Source organism: Manacus vitellinus, unplaced genomic scaffold, assembly GCF_001715985.3.
Source record: "Manacus vitellinus isolate BGI_N305 unplaced genomic scaffold, ASM171598v3 scaffold_6_pilon, whole genome shotgun sequence".
In the NCBI taxonomy this organism is placed as follows: Eukaryota; Metazoa; Chordata; class Aves; order Passeriformes; family Pipridae; genus Manacus; species Manacus vitellinus.
Window position 1 is genome coordinate 21451176 of NW_021940750.1, and position 16353 is coordinate 21467528.

Here is a 16353-nt window from a genome sequence, read left to right on the forward strand (position 1 = left end):
AAACTGAGTGAAAAAGGAAAATTAATGACAAAAATCCTGTTTAAATGTGATATTAAAGTTGTGAATTTCAGAATTAAATGGTAGTACCTGCTACAATCAAAATGCCGCATGGCAATGTACTTCAGGCATCCCGCACTTGAATTGTGTGCAAGGCAGGAAAACAAAAGAGCTAAAATGCTGTCAGTTTAATAATAAATTGTGCATACATGTGGCACATTTCATCATAGTACTCCTAAGCATCTCACAACTACTGATAAATCAGTCAGCCTTCACATCACTCTACTGCATTGTGAAATGCATGTTATCTCCGTTTTACTGATGGCAAAACTGAGAGGCAAGCAGAATGTGAATTATTGAAGGGTATCAAGTCAGAAGCTGCCTGAGGTGGAATTGGAATCCAGAATGCTAAATCCTAAGTATTAAACAATATAGTAGTTTATCTAGTTTTATCCAAGTGTGCTGGAAAAGCCACAGAATACCGTGGCTTACACTGAATGTGAAGCTTTGGATTTTAGGAATTCTTTTAAAAGTTTCAGTTGATTGAAATTCAAAGAAATACATATTTTTATTCTTTCTGATGGAATGGATTGTCCATATCCAAGAATTTCTGTCCTTTGGGGCTGTTCTTGCATAACTTTGTCACTGAAACAATCTTGAAACAGCTTGTTCCTTACTTCTTGCCAGTATACTGCCCTACTTGGGCTATGCTTTATGGATTCCCCTGTTTAGTTTTATAGTTAGTAATGAGGAAAAATAGACTTGTAGCAATAAAAATTTTAGCTGTTTTGTCCCATCTGTGGTTTATGTGCACTTTGATCCAACTTTTCAAAACAGGATCCGATTCTTTTAAATGTTTCCAGTAGAGAACGGTTTATAATTTTACCTAAAATATCAAAATGAAACATTAATTTAAAATATTTGAATACTTTGCTGAACATCCCCTTGGGTGGAAGGTGAGTAGGAAAAGTGTACTGTGTAAATGTACTGTGATCTTACATTGCCCCTCCCTTCTGAATTTCTGCAAACCTGCAAAGGTGATACTCTCATGTAACCTTCTCATCCTGTCAAGCTTTCATTGTCAATAAGACAGTGAGTTTTACTGGAAACTTTGCTCCAGAGTGGAGTGGCTCCAACAAACCACTGAAGGCAGGACTCTTTTGTGCTAGACTTCCAGCTGGGGGATAGAACTGACTATATAGACAGTATTTCATATATGATGGAAATAGAAGAATTTTCAATTTTTCTATTTTTTTTTTGGTTTGGTTATTTTTGTAGAATCAATTAGGTTGGAAAAGACCCCTGTGATCATTGAGTCCAACCATTAACCTACCACTAAGTGCTACATCTAAATATTTTCAAAATACCTCCAAAGAAGGGTGACTCAACCACTTCCCTGGGCAGCCTGTTCCTGTGCTTGACAACCCTTTCCATAAAGAAATTTTCTCTAATATCTAACCTGAAGGTACCCTGGCTACTTGAAGCTATGTCCTCTCATCCTGTCTCTAGTTGCCTGGGAGAAGAGACTGACCTCCACCTCACTACAGCTTCCTTTCAGGTAGTTGTAGAGGGCAGTAAGGACGCCCCTGAGCCTTCTTTTCTCCAGGCTAAATAACCTCAGCTGCTCCTCATAGAACTTACTCTCTAGGCCCTTCACCACCTCCGTTGCCCTACTCTGGACATGCTCCAACACTTCAATGTCTTTCCTGTCATGAGAGGCCCAAAACCAAACACAGTACTTGTGGTGTGGCCTCACCAGAGCCAGGTACAGGGGGACAGTTACTGTCCTAGTCCTGCTGGTTACACTATTGCTGATACAGACCAGGATGCCATTGGCCTTCTGGGCCATCTGGGCACACTGCTGGCTCATGTTCAGTGACTGTCAACCAGCACCCACAGGTCCTTTTCTGCTGTGCAGCTTTCCAACCACTCTGTCCTGGGCCTGTAGCACTACATGGGGTTATTGTGACTCAAGTGCTGGACCCAGCACTTGGCCTTGTTGAACCTCGTGACATTGGCCTCAGTGCATCGATTCAACCTGTCCAGATGCCACTGTAGAGCCTTCCTGCCCTCCAGCAGATCAACATTCCACTCACCTTGGTGTCATCTGCAAACTGACTGAGGGTGTACTTGATCCCCTTGTCCATATCATCAATAGACATATTAAACAGAACTGGCCCCAATACTGAGGACTGTCCACCAGCTGGGTATGACTCCATTCACTACCACTCTTGGGGCTTGGCCATCCCGATAGGTTTTTACTCAGCAATGGGTACACCTGTCCAAGCCATAAGCAGAGAGAAGATCACATGGAAAACGGATTCCTGAAAAGACCTGTTCTTTTTTATCTTTACTCTCTTTGAGCAACTTAAAAAAACCCCAAACAACATTTTAGAAAAGTTATTTCTTCTGTGTTTATTCCCCCAAAATCTCTCCTTTAGACACAAAAATGGTTCCAAAACGTCCCATTTCTAATGTTACACTTGAAACCAAATTTGCCTGGCAAAGAACAGTTACCCAAGTGAGCAGCAAGTTCAGCGTGGAATGGAGGCAGATAGGGCATGATGACCTTGTGCTTATGCTGGAAACAATAACATAATGGGAAGACATGAGTAGAGGATCTTTAACCTAAAAGTGCTCTTATATTTTCTGTTTAATTGTAATATACTGCATTTAACGTGCTGTCCTCCAGCAGATACTCTTTTACTGCGTAGCATACAGGATTCAAATAGAACTTGTCCACTCAGGGGGAACTAACAGTTCTGACCCAGTGCTTATTACACAAACTGTTTAAATTAAATTATTAGAAACTGTAAGCATTACATATGAATTATTTTAGTGCAGTGCACAACAGAATTTAATTGTTGGTGCTGTGGAGAAGCACATCACTGGAATTCTTTTATATCTGAAATAAAACTCATCATCAGAACTAGGCCAGAAGGAAGCAGAGCTAAACTAACAGGCAATCCCAAGATCAGGAGTGACATTTGTTGGTAGCGCTGTCAGAGTGGATCCCAAGATACTCACAGAAAAGCGAGTGGCCAGTCCAGGCTGAGATATATTTGTAGAGCTATTAGCTCTATGATAGATGATTGGAGAGTGGTCCACAGACCTGTAACTGTGTGGATCTTTTCCTTAAATCATTCTGGCAGACTTTTAGAAGCCAAACCACATCTAAACATCAACACTCCAGCTGTTCCTTTCTCAGAGCAGAACCATGAGTTGATTTTTGTAGCTGCTTAAGGTTCTGCTGTTTTTAATGCTTTTCCTCCAGCCTCTTGTACCACCCAGGCTTGACCCTGGCTCTGTTTGGCTTTTCGCTCTATTGGGAGAAGGAAGGAACAGATAGTGCTCTGACTTCGGCATTGACCCTCGTTCCTCTTGTCCCCAGCCCTGAAGTGGTATATGGAGGAGGCTGATTTCAGGGAGGGAAGGTGGAGTGAGAGAGATGACAGATAATATGAGGAGAAAGCAGAACTGTCAAGATGATCATGGCTGGCAGGGGAAGAGCCTCCTGGTTGTGACTGGCCAGGCCAGCTTTTGCATACTGGCACTAGGAGACAAAGCTGTCTCTCTGAGGCAAAGCTGTGGGAGTCTGGGGGTTGGGCTTTGCAACTGGAGAAAAAGCAAGTGAGTCAGCAAGGGAGAACCCAGTCGTGCTGTGTGATTGTGGTGGGAAGGCTGTCCAAGCATGGAAAATTGATCAGCCTTCAGGGCACTCAGTTGGAAGGTAAAGCTGTACTTCCATATTTGCGTCTTAGTATTTGTCTTCAGCTAAATGAGATGTTCACATCTTAAAGGATCTCCTCCATCAGCATCTGCTTTGAGGGTTCTAAATCTCCCTCCTTTTGATATTTGATTCCCTTGCTGGAGTTAGTCACCTGATACTAGAGACACACTCCTCACACCTTCCTAGCCCTCATCAAATGTGTTCCAAAAACCTTGACAGGTAAAAGAACAATGCAGTGATGCATGAATCTCCTTTTTTTCCTGCAACAATCTTCTTTTTTCTCATTCCTCTGCTCTTGGCTTTAGGGAGTGAAGTCTTCTAGGTCTTCTGATGTCACTATGGGTCCTATTGGGCCTGCACATTCCTCATGTATGAAATTAGAGGAGTTGTAGGAACTTTGAGATTCCCTTTTCTTTAATGGGATAATGTAAAGATGTTGTGACCTTCTTTCATTTCCTTCCAAGCCTTATGATGGAGAACTAGATAGTGGAACATGGCTATTACACTCAAACTGAGAAAATACTCATCTCTCTTATCACCTAGACCATTGCTATGAATTGCTCCTGTCTCCCTGAATGGAGTCCTCCTGAACCCTCAGGGATTCAAAGCCCTGCCAGCTTTAAGTGCTCTGTATTTTCCAAGGTTAATCACTATATGGGATGGACACAACAGGCATCTCTTCTGAGCGTAGGAATCTCAGAAAAGAGCAGATGCCCAACAGTCATTCTCCACAAGAACGTGCAAATTGCAAGATATGAGGTAAAAGCTCCATCTGCTGGAACAGTCTTTGAAGGTCCTGTTGGAGAAAAGCTCTGGCCTCCTGCTCCCAAATGAGGTGGTTTCATTCAATGCCTCCTATAGCAGACAGGAAAGCAAAGACTGATGTGGAAACTACAGCAGGCAGGAAACAGCCAGAGCTGATGTCACTCATGGGTGCTGACACGGTGACACCAAGGCTGTCATGGTCATCATTGGTAGTGGAGCCGAGTCCTCTATTTTCTAAGGTGATTGCAAAGGTCCTGCCTCAGACCTTGTCTGAGTAGGAATAGGAATAGCCTAAAATTGACCAGTATCCAGCAAACATATGATAATCTGTATGCCATGAGACTGTGCACTGCTGAGTGATCTGGAGTCAGTTAAGGAGGTGGTGTGCGTTGCATTTGAGACAATGGAAAATGTCTTTCCCTACTGGTATGGAGAAAGACTGTGAACAGTAAGATCTAGTGAGAAAGCACTACTAAGGGTCACGATGTCTCACTTGAGACTATGGCTGTAATTCAGGACAGGACTGCATGTTCTGAAATACCAGAAGGCCTGACTTGTCCTTTCTACGGTTTTGCATTTTATCATTGAATTGCAGTAAATGCACTTCTCAGATCAATAGATTTAACTTTCTTACCAACCTAAAATTTATTGAGATATTGGAGGATAAGTGTTGTCTTCTTCCCTGGTAATACAGCCCACACACATTATACACCCGTAAATTTGCAGTGGTGATTAGGAGCACTTTCAGAGTTTAGTGAATAAATCTTTGGAGACAGACTCATCCTCTTGTAAAATCAATATGGCCGTAGCTATTTGACCAATTTAATCTTTTCTGTCTTTTTTCCCATTCTTTTTCAGGGTGTCACTTATAACAAAGCTTACCACAATAGAAGTGGGTGTTGCTTTCTTTTTGAGTCATACAAGAGACTCCCTAGGAGTGAAGCATGAGCTTTTGCTCATGCTCTATTATGCCAGATAATAAGAGAGGTCGTTTCCGTGTTCCAAGTCTGAATGAACCGAGCAGATACATACATGCTGTCTTTTGTCTGAGGTAGACTAGTGAAGTGGGCCTTTATTCTCTGACATCACCGAGCTCAAGACTGGATCGCAGTTCTTGCATACCATTACCCAGTCTGTAGGGCATACCTCAGAGTGATCCTCAGTCTTTCTAAGACAAGTCCTGTTTTTTTATTTTCTTTAGCTTACTCTTCATGTTATTGTGGAGGGTTCATCAAGCATTCCACATTTGGAGTAAGAGTGTTCTACTTCTGCCAGTAGATAACAAGCTACAACAGTTTCTCTTTCACCCATAACAAGCAATTAAGTTCATGGACATTATGACTGATAGGCAATATCCTCCTCTTGGATAGTTTCTTTTTCTCTAGAGATTAAACTGTATTGCGCTTGTAAGAAGGAATCAGTGCTTCTCAAATGGTGCTGTGCTATTTGTTAGATTTCACCTCTGTCCTTCTGGAGTATGGCCAAGGTCCTCCATAAAGCTAGGTGATTGCACGTTTCTACCTTAATGTTTTATGACTAATCCTGGAGAAAAAGAATGTTCCTTATTGCCCTTCCTGCAGTGTCAATGGTCATGACCATTCCAGGGCAATATCACTGTAAGGTGCAGATACCCACTTGAGCTATCTGCGGTGGTGAGTGTTGGGCTCTCGGAAGGAGATGAAGCTGCAGTTATCTCCTGGAATACAAAGTTGTCAGGGCTGGTCTGCATAGTGTTCTGCTTCTTTTGCAGGGTTCTATTGTGGCCAGGCTGATAAGCAAGATGTCCATAAAATGTTACATGATATAAAGAGCCAGGAAGATGCACTCAATTGTTCTCTCACTGGGAAATGATCAGGATCTGGATGTAGTGCTAACCCTGTTGCTCTATGCTCTAAGCTGGTAAGCTTCCTCACCAGACTTTTGATACCCAGCAACTGATGGCTGCTGAAAAAAGTCCTTACAAATGTTCTTCTGTACATTCTGTTAAAACAGATATTTCACGACAGACTTGTTTACAGGGGAAGATACCATGTGCTCCATCTGCTTCTCTATATACTGCCTGTGCTAGGTTTCTACTGGCTAAATTTTTCAATTGTTTAGTTTTCTATTACTTCCACATATATACTACCTAATATCCAGGATTGGATGATACATCGATTTTCCTGATTACCTTTTACCAAATGACAGTATTTGGGTTGTCATACCTCTCTAGATGTCTGACTGCCCCCCACCCATCCTTCTTCTTCCATTTTATGTGAATGGATATCTGACTATATCAGCTCTCTTTAAATGAACGAACTGTTTCGCATATCCAGGCACATTTCACCAACTGTTGCATGGTCCTCCATCTTTGAAGACAGTAAAAACCTGGCTAATGAAAGTTCTGAGCAACTTACTCTAGTTTAACCCCAAGGGAGTTGGGAGGCCAGAATAGATAGTCGCAGCATGACCCTTCAAACCTCAATTATTTTGTGATTATGTGTTTCTGTGAACTCAGAAGCAGATGTTAGTACCTGTTTCTGCAACATGGTATGAGGTGGCAATGGAGAATAATAATTTTTTTTAAAATCCAGTTAAACATTATGTCTTTGAAAACACAACTAGTTCAGGAATACTGTCCTTCAGCCACTCCTTGATGTAGCTGAAAGACTTTTCTCCTACAGTCCTGGACGGCTACTGCTTTCCAGTCATTTTCAGTGAGATCCACGCTGACATATTCTTGAAGAAGAGAGAACAGATATTACCCTTTTTGTAATACGAGGACATAGAGAAGTTACTGTCCCTCTTCCAAATCCCTCAGCAGTAGTGCTTATGTCCATCACCGAAATCCAAAGGTGAACTGCATCTCTGCTTCATTGTTGTTTTGTTTCAGGGCTGTGTCTTCCTAGAGAAAGAAGTTGCTATTAGCTCTTTGAGTGTGGGACTGATTACTTACCTGGCAGTGAATGAGACTCTGTAGTGGGTTTTCAGCTGAATGGCTTTCCCTGGTTCATACTGCAGTTACAGACCCTCAAGTAAGAGAGAGTTGTGTCTCTCTTTGACCTGATCAGACATAGAGGCACAAACACTCTGGAACAGCCTGACATATGCTAATGTCTTTCTTTTCCATGCTTTTCATGCATGAACACATAGAGCTGGATCCTGGCTGGTGAATAATAACAGTTCCTGGAGGAGAGGTACTGGCTTTTACTCATGTAACAAGCATCTGGTAGAAATTTTCTGCAAAGGGACTGCATTTAGAAATAAGAGACGAAATTGTGTTCTTTCTGTCCTTAACATCTAGATGAACTATCAGTTAGTGTTGGTGTCTGATAGTGTGTTTGGCAGTCTTCTTGTGGGAAGGGCCAGTTGTGCTTTCTCAGTTTATATAGTGCTTAACACATTTGTGTACTTTGGAAGCCAGTTATTATGGTGCTGGATTTTCTGGATTCAGAAATCAGCGAGGAGATGAATTGAGTGGTCTACTCAACTGTTTTCACTTAGATCACGGAAAGACTGCTAACTGGGAATAACTTTGAATCTTTGTTGACATATAGTGGATTTGAACTGGTGGCTTGGAGGTGAAAAGCTTCATATTGTTCAGCAGTGTCTTTTATATAACAGATCTGAGATAATCAGCATGGAAGCTATTTATTGCACACACTCCTTTTCAGAGACTGAAGAAAGAATAGAGATTTAAGAACATTTTTTTTAATACCAAAAAGACGTACGCCTTTTTCCTATACCCTCGCTGTCTGTTTTCTGTTTTTCTGGGTATGAGCTTATGTGTATTATGTTAACAGATTAATTGAAAGAAAAAACAAATCAATTTCTTTTCTGCATGCAAGAGCTGGTAATTTTAGGGGCCTGATCCTAGTCCGTTCAATGGAGACATCTGCTGAATTCAGTGGGTATGAGGTCCTATGATTATGCACTTGGGTCTGCATCTGCATGAATCCTGCTGGAGGTCTACATTTAGACAATCACACAAGAAAATTTAGTGTTTTGAAAGATGAAGAATGCAGCTGTTTCCCGTCATTATGTTTCACATTTTACTGAAGTCAGCAGTTACTCTTTTCCAAGCAGCGCCTTTCAACAACAAACAAGGCAAATGCTACCAATAGAAGCTCCTGATGACTTCTGTTTAATTTAAATATATATGTTGCAGCAGCAAATACAGCAATAACATGGAATATAAAACCCACTAACACATACTCTAAAAATGATACGTAAGTGTAGGAAGGAGAGGAAAAGAAGATGCATTTTTTCTGATTACCCATGCTGTATTTAGGATGATTACTGTAAGTTGGAGGAGCATGCACTATATATTTTTAGTGTAATAGATAGAGTTCTCACTTTGCAGGCACACTGGAACTCCATCCAAATTGGAATTTGAGTGAACTAATCAATAATTAGTTAATTCTTATAGCAATCCAGAGGCATGCTAAGTGCATTATAGATACCAAGTAAATTTCAAGATAATGGTCTTTATTTTCAAATCAGTAGACAATTCAGGGAGATGAGTGTTTAGAACAGGAGACTGTGATTTTTTGGCCAAAGAGACCTACTGAAGCACAAATCTTAGCACCCGAAGGCACCAGCTGGCTAACCAGCAGTGTGCTGGATTTTTCTGAGGAGTCTTCCCCTTAGAGATGGGGAGCGGGTGGGTGAGAGAGGTATAGTGGGCAGGGATTTTTCTGGACCTAAATAAGAAGGCTCAACAACAAATGGTATAATAAAATAGACACTGTTATAAGATATAATAAAAAGAGGAACATAGATAGTGATGAAATCTTACATCACTTCAGAGGCTGGGAACCCTGCTTTCATGCTCCATCAAATAGACCCTGGATATCATCCACCTTGGATGGATTTTCCTCCTCCTTCCCATACTGTAGTACCTTTTATTTTGGGTAGCAAAAAGAATCATTTATTTTTTCCTGATAGGTTAGGGTGTTATTTCTGTTGTAATGCCCACCAGCACACAGCACAGGCTGGCACAGAGCACTCCAGCAGGTTCCCCTGTAGTGGCTGCTACTGCTGCTGTATGGGCTTCTCAAGCCCCAAGAACAAGGCTCAACAGAACAGACATGGTCTGGTGAAGCTCACTATCTCCTCAAATATGGTGTCTTGTGCAAGGCTGATACAGAACTGAGTTTCAGATTAATCCAATCTGAATCCTGTAGTAAACCTAGATTTGATTCTGTGTTAGCTACAATTAGTATTCAGAAAGGAAGTCAGAGTTTTATCCCCTTTTTTTTCCATTAAGAGATTTATATACTCAGGAATCTTAGGGAGGTGTGTAACATTATGTAAGCTGGATTCAGTGGTGAAATACTAATAATTCTACTTAGACCTTCCAACAAAGAGGTACCGTGATAATGATGATATAATAACTGGGGTATTGGGTGGAGCCTGCTAGAGGTCCCTTTTAATGCAGGGAATGCCACTTCTCAATTTTTCTGGGACATCCGTGTACCTTGCAGGTGGATGTAATATGCCATTTGCATCTTGGGGTGCTGCGATGCAGCACAAAGAGTGTTGGCATATGGCACTAGTAAGTGCCAGGTGTAACCAGATGAAGTCTTCCTTGCTCTCCAAGTCTGCAAGAGCGGCTTTTTCTTCAGAGCTCAGGTGGTGGCTTCTGAGACCAGTAGTACAGGATGTCCTCCCTGCTGTGGCCTGACACCCCCTCCTCCTGTGAACAAGGAAGGGCTCAGATATCACAGAGCTCAGCTAGTGGCATGGCATCTTTCTTTCTGCTTCATGTAAGATTGAGTTGGCAGCAGAAGTGAGGATGGAGAGTTTTCCTCTTCTAGCTTTGCCCCTTGTTCTGCAACCTCTGACACTTTCCAGAGCAGGCTGGGCAGGAATAAGCAATGCTGACAATGAGAATCAGGTGGGTTTGGAGAAGGGACCTCCTTCTTCTCCCTCCACTCTTGCCTGACTAGGCTAGTCACAGCATTCTGTGACTCCATTTCCAGTTCTTCAGATTGCTCTGAGGGGAATATTAATATCCTCTAATAACTCTGTCAGACGTATCGAGGGATTTGTTTTATTAATTCCAAGACTGGGTACAGCAAATAGATTATAGCTCGGGCCATTTCATAGGCTTAACAAACCCTTTCTCTGCTTACTTATCATGTTTTTTTACCCCAAATCTTCTTGTGTTAACTCTCTTTTCTGTTCTTTGTGTTACTATTTATTGAATATCCTCACTGCTGTATATGTCATAGGGAATATGCCCGAAGTTCATTTGCATCCATCATTTTTTGGATGATAAGAGAGGAACGGAGGCAGCACAATTTGCAGTGGATTTTGCGGTAGTAAATGCCTTTGGTAGCTGTCATGGTGACGTTCTGAGAACAAGACAAAGCTGAAAATACTCAGCATGTGTGCAGGTTCTTCCTCAACGGGAGTAGAGGTACTCTTTTTCTGTGGCATATGGTGGGTTTCCAGTCTCTGTGTCAGCTTTGCAAGTGATGCAGACAAAGGTGAAACACCACAGACCTGTTTTCAGTACTTTAAGCACATTGCAGACTGCCTGCAGTGAAACTAGTTTAAGCTTCTTGGATCACATGGCTAGTTCACTTTTTAGTGTAAGTCACAAGACTGCTCAAAAAGAGGTTAATTTTCATGGTGGTCATCTTGGGAAAATCCACTGTTGGGCATCAGCATCATCAAGCTCCTGATTCTCTCTATGTCCTGATAATGTTCTAGCATTACTGTCTTTGCCAGATCTGAGAGAACTGAGAAGCAGCAGCTATGTTGGTGAATCCAGCAAAGGCATTCCTGGCAGGGAGGGTATTTCATTTAGGGACATACATCCAGTTGCCATCCCTTCCTGATGCCTAAATCAATTAAAATAAGAAGACCTTTGGAGAAAAAATGACTCCTGTATCCCTAAGATCTGTTGTGTGAGTCATGTCCAGCTTATGAGAGTAACTCTTGCTATGACATGAAGCAGCCACTGAAATGTCACGTTGGTTGATTTAGTTCTTGTTAACGTCAAGCGAAAATTTGGCACATAATGGAAACACAATTTCAATTGTAATTAAGACATGCCATGCTAATGTAACTCTCTTGTAAGTAGTTTTTGAAAGGCTTTGTAAAGTGTGAGACTTTCTCACCTTGAAAGGAAATCTGAATGAGGATAGGATTTCCAGCCATAAGCATGTACATAGGAACAGATACAGAGATGCCTAGATATTGTTAGAGAAGTGTGAAAAAGCAGGGAGAAGTATAAACAATGTATGCTTTTAGAAAGTCACAGGTTCTTGTTTCATCCAAGCTGGGAGAGAAAGAGAAATCATCTTCCTCTCTTTACCACTGGAGATGATGTAAAAAAATTGAAAAACAACTTTCTATGTAACCCTGCCACAGCTCCTAATATATGAATGCTTTATAAATAGTGGTCCCAAATATTGTAGCTAAAGGCAGGAAAGTCGTTTAATCCTTTTTTTTCCCCCTGTGAGTGGCCTCTTAAATGGAAAAAAACTTTGGGACTTCCAATATGTAATATGATGAACGATATGACAACTTATGCTGTTTGCATGGAACTTGGAATGACAAATCATAGTGTTTGTGGAGGAGACTGTGGAGATGGTCTGGATCTGCACCAGGCTCTGGTGAGGAATAAGGGTCTCCAGAGAGGTAGAGTGCTCTTAGGCTGATTTGTTCAAACACAGTCTGCATTTCTTATTCATAAACTTTTCAATCAGTGTTTTTGATGAGAATAATAGGTTTGTTCTCATTGGAGTTTTGGCCAGATTGGTAGTACTGTATGCCCCTAAGGGAGAGACAAGCCTCAGATGGGTTTAGACCTGTGCTAAAATATACTAGTTATACAAATGGCCTGGTACAACTAACTCAAGGATAAACTTCAAAACTGGTCATGCTGTAGATAGCTTAGATGTCTTTTCACTGTATGTACAGAATGGTTGCCATATCCAGAGGGTCTTGATGGACTAGCACTCTTCAGTTTATAAAAGAAGTGGCTAAAGCAGGAGGTGAGGTAGATAGTTAAAATGAAGAATGCTGTGCTGATGCTGCATAGAGAATGTTTATTCATAGTATTTTTAAAAGCAACTGGTTGGGGATACCCAATGTGGGACATTCAGCTTCAAGTTTTAAATGAACATACAAAACCAGTTCCATGCCACAGCAATTCTAGTTCCAGAAGAGACCTGACAAATTCAAGGAGGGAAAAGTCCATCAAGGAGTGATAAGCATTTTGATGCAAACTGTTAATAATGGTACTGTGAATTTTCTCAGTTCCTTTGACTCTTCCCTGAGTACCTGTGCATGGCTGCTGTCAGAGGCTTGGCCTTGGTGTCTGCCCTGCTGCTAGCTTATGATGCCTGGCAGATGTTACTGATGGGATTGTCTGGGTAGAGTGTGTTTTGAATTAGAATAATAAAATTATAGAAAATGGGATTGAAAAAAGTCACAGGGGACAACTAGTCTTTCCAAGACAAGATCAGGTGAATCTGAAATATTAATGAGAAACACTTGTCTAGTCTTTTCTTAATAGTCTTCAATGCTGTTTGGTAAACTCTCAGTAGCCAAGCTAATCCAGAGCCTAACTACCCTGTTGCTGCCAAATTTTGCTAACATTAAACTTTCAGCATTATACGTTTCTTCTCATTCTATCTATGGTGACATGAAGGGCACTCTGGTTTTTCTGCTTGCATCTTCCTTTCAAAAGTTATAAAGGTATCTGTCTTTGTGCCCCCCACAATACTGGGAACATAACTGTCTGAATGTAGATGTGTGGGGGTGTTGTACAAAATAACAGGGAGAAAATCCTCTATTTCTTCCAGTGCCCAGGCCCCTAGGATGAAACAAAAAGAAGTTTCATCCTGAAGTGCTCAAGCACTGTATCTAGGCAGCTTAAGTGAAGATCAACAAATTGTTTGGAGGGCACTGAGTAGTTAAATTCCAGTTGGATTTTTACTAGTAGTGGGCTACAGAACTATTGACTTTTGTCCCAGAAATGTAGCCAGGGCCCTGAGGAATGTACATGAGCATATTTGTTGGGATGTGTGGTAGAGGATGGTACTTTCACTGAAAGCTGTGAAATCAGAAAGTAACTTTATCTAAGAATAGTAATGATACAGAGTTAATTAGAGGGATTATTAGGAATTCATTTCTCTAAGATTTGTATTGTTGTTTTTTACTCTTGCTGGAGTTAAGTAACTCTGTGCATTGGTTTCTGAAAGCAGCAGGCATACCTGATCCATCTATACCCTGTTGATATGAAACACTTTTCTAAATGGCCAGGCAACAGTTGTGAAGCCATAGTGGTTTACAGGTTTACAAATGTCTCCCCAGCTACCTCTAGTGCACGCTCTGCCTGAGTATCTTGGTTGCCTGAGAGGAGAAAGCTTGGCTCCTTAAGGTATAGGGTCTATTTTCTTTAGCAGATAAAGGATCCACTCAATTTTTCTATGCTTTAGAGGATGACATACTCAGGCACAGGTCAGTTGACCTCACATTTGACCATGTGGAGAAGGCAAGTTGCCCACAACATTAATGTGCACAGTATGGAGGAGAGCATTGGAGGCCTCAAATCACCGTTAATCATTCAGATAAGATTTGAAATCAAATCCCTTCACTTCATTTAAATCACAAGTGCTTTAAAATCACACGGCACTTTTAGTACAATCAGCCAAGTTTCATTCTGCTTCTTTAAGTAGTTCTTGCTGTTCTAACTCTGACATGCTAAAGTGCTGTATGGCGTTCCCATAAGCTGTTAAACATCTGTGTCTTTCACCTCAGAGCTGGCTGCTTTTCAGTACTGGATGAATGATTCCTATATTCACAGCTAATAAGTGCTTTGGGATCCCAAGTATTAGCTGTGCAAAGGCACAGTACCACAAATGTCTGCAATTCTATGCAACACATCAAGTGAATACTATTCCCGAGAGACTGGCAGCCTAAGAGATCCCATAGGACAAAGGACACAGAGAAATGTAATTGATTGTAATGAACTTGTTTGTGTATGTGTCACCACTTATCTGTACTGAATAAAATCAGAAGTGTTCAACACTCCATTAACACAAATTACAGGGTCCTATTCTTCTGGAGAGAGACAATAAGGCCTACACCTGCTAGTACTGTGAAGGTCTTCATGATCCCAGTGTGTAGCTCAGTGACAGACATCATATACTGGAGCAGTCTTGGATTTGTTTCAGTATCCTAAACCTTAAGCAAATTAAATAGAATTGGTCAAATTTACTTTTGTGGCAATTCTGTTGGAATCAGTGGAAGGATACCAGTGATGGATTCTACTACCATTGTAAAACAAAAGATGTTAAGTAAATATGAAGGATGAAATCATGACATTCTTAAAATAACTTTCAAGTATTTTATGAATTCAGTGGAGCCAAGATTCTAACCTAGTTAACCATAAATACAACAATCTTCAAAATGTCTGTCTCCTGTGTGAGCATGGGCACTATAGGGATGTGTTAATGCTTGGAAATGATCTCATTACAGACCCCATCTTTACCCAAGCAAATTTTTGTTAGAAGGTGTTTATACAACCAAAGTGCCTTTTTTTTGTGTGTTGTTATAAACCCTCCCAGAAGGCTTTGAACCCCTGTATACTGAAGAGAAAGACGAGGAGTCTGTAGGAGGTGAAGTAGGACCATATGTTTACCTTTACAGACAGATTAGGATGGAATGAGACAACTTGTCAAATCAGCATGTGGAATTAACACTTTGTTTGATGAAGTATCAAATTAATAAAGAATTTGCTCATGGCAATTTGAGGGGTTTCTAGCTGAGCCATAATGTAGCTCTTCATATTGTTAAAATGTTGCATCAGAGCTCAGTTAAGGAAGTCACCAACTTCTGAGTAACCAACACCTCTTACTACCACACTGCAGGAGTCTAAGCTGGCTCATCATATATCTTTTTTAATCATTTCACAGGCTGCCATAAATGGATCAATCTATGGTCCCTGAACAGTTTATATATATATATATATATGTATATATATGTCAGTAAGTCAAATTAAGTGACTGAGTTCCCAATCAGTCGTGCTTCTGTCAGTGAAATTTTACCTATATCCATTTTCTGTATTTGCAGAATGAGAGCAAAATCTGCTTTAGAAAAGCCTTTTAGGTATCAATATCTGGATAAGCTTCCAAATACAGTAATTTTCCTGTCTAAAAGCTGAATTTCTTCTTATTTGGGAGTGGGTCTCCTATGACAAAAAATGCCTGTAAGTGTTATGACTTTTGCCCTCCTCCTCTCTCCAGTTTCTGCGTGCTCCCCAGTCCTCTCCACAACTGGTGTTCAGAGAGAGAGTCACCAGAGAATGCTGGAGGGGGATGCTAGAGAACTTTAGGGACTCATAGTACAAGACAGTGCCATTCACTTCTAGGTGCTTATTTCCACTTAGCCTAGGATGCTTCCACCTGCCAGCTTGTTTGTGATGTGGGAATTCAGTCAGTGGCTCACAGTTTAGCCGGCAGAAGATGGGTATACACAACACATCAAAGCAAGGGACAAGACTGAATGGACCACAGAGATGGAAACATAAGTAGGTCTCTTCAGGTCAAGGTGATGTGTACTGTTGGGCTGGTATGCATAGAAAGTCTGTGCTGTCCTTGTCTTCCAGCTGGAGAGAAGTACAGTCTCATGAAACCTCCCCTTTTTGCTAAACTTCTTGTTAAAAAGGTTAGAGTGAAAAATACCTTGGATGTTTCCTGTACAGGCATGAAAATGATCTGAGCTGTAATAACGTTTGCTTTGTTCCTGCTGCTCACCTTCATCCTCCTGCTTCCCTTCCACCCCACCCAGATGGCTGAGGCTGCACCAGACAAAGGCAACGGCCCTGCTGATCCCTCTTTCAACCCAGCTATTAGCATCAA

At 41.2% G+C, this 16353-nt stretch overlaps 1 protein-coding gene across 19 annotated transcripts in view; it reads left to right on the forward strand.

The window, feature by feature from the left end:
* The window catches only part of NRXN3 (neurexin 3), a 935277-nt gene that overhangs the window by 13580 nt on the left and 905344 nt on the right, over window positions 1-16353 (forward strand). The gene's annotated exons all lie outside the window — the stretch shown is intronic.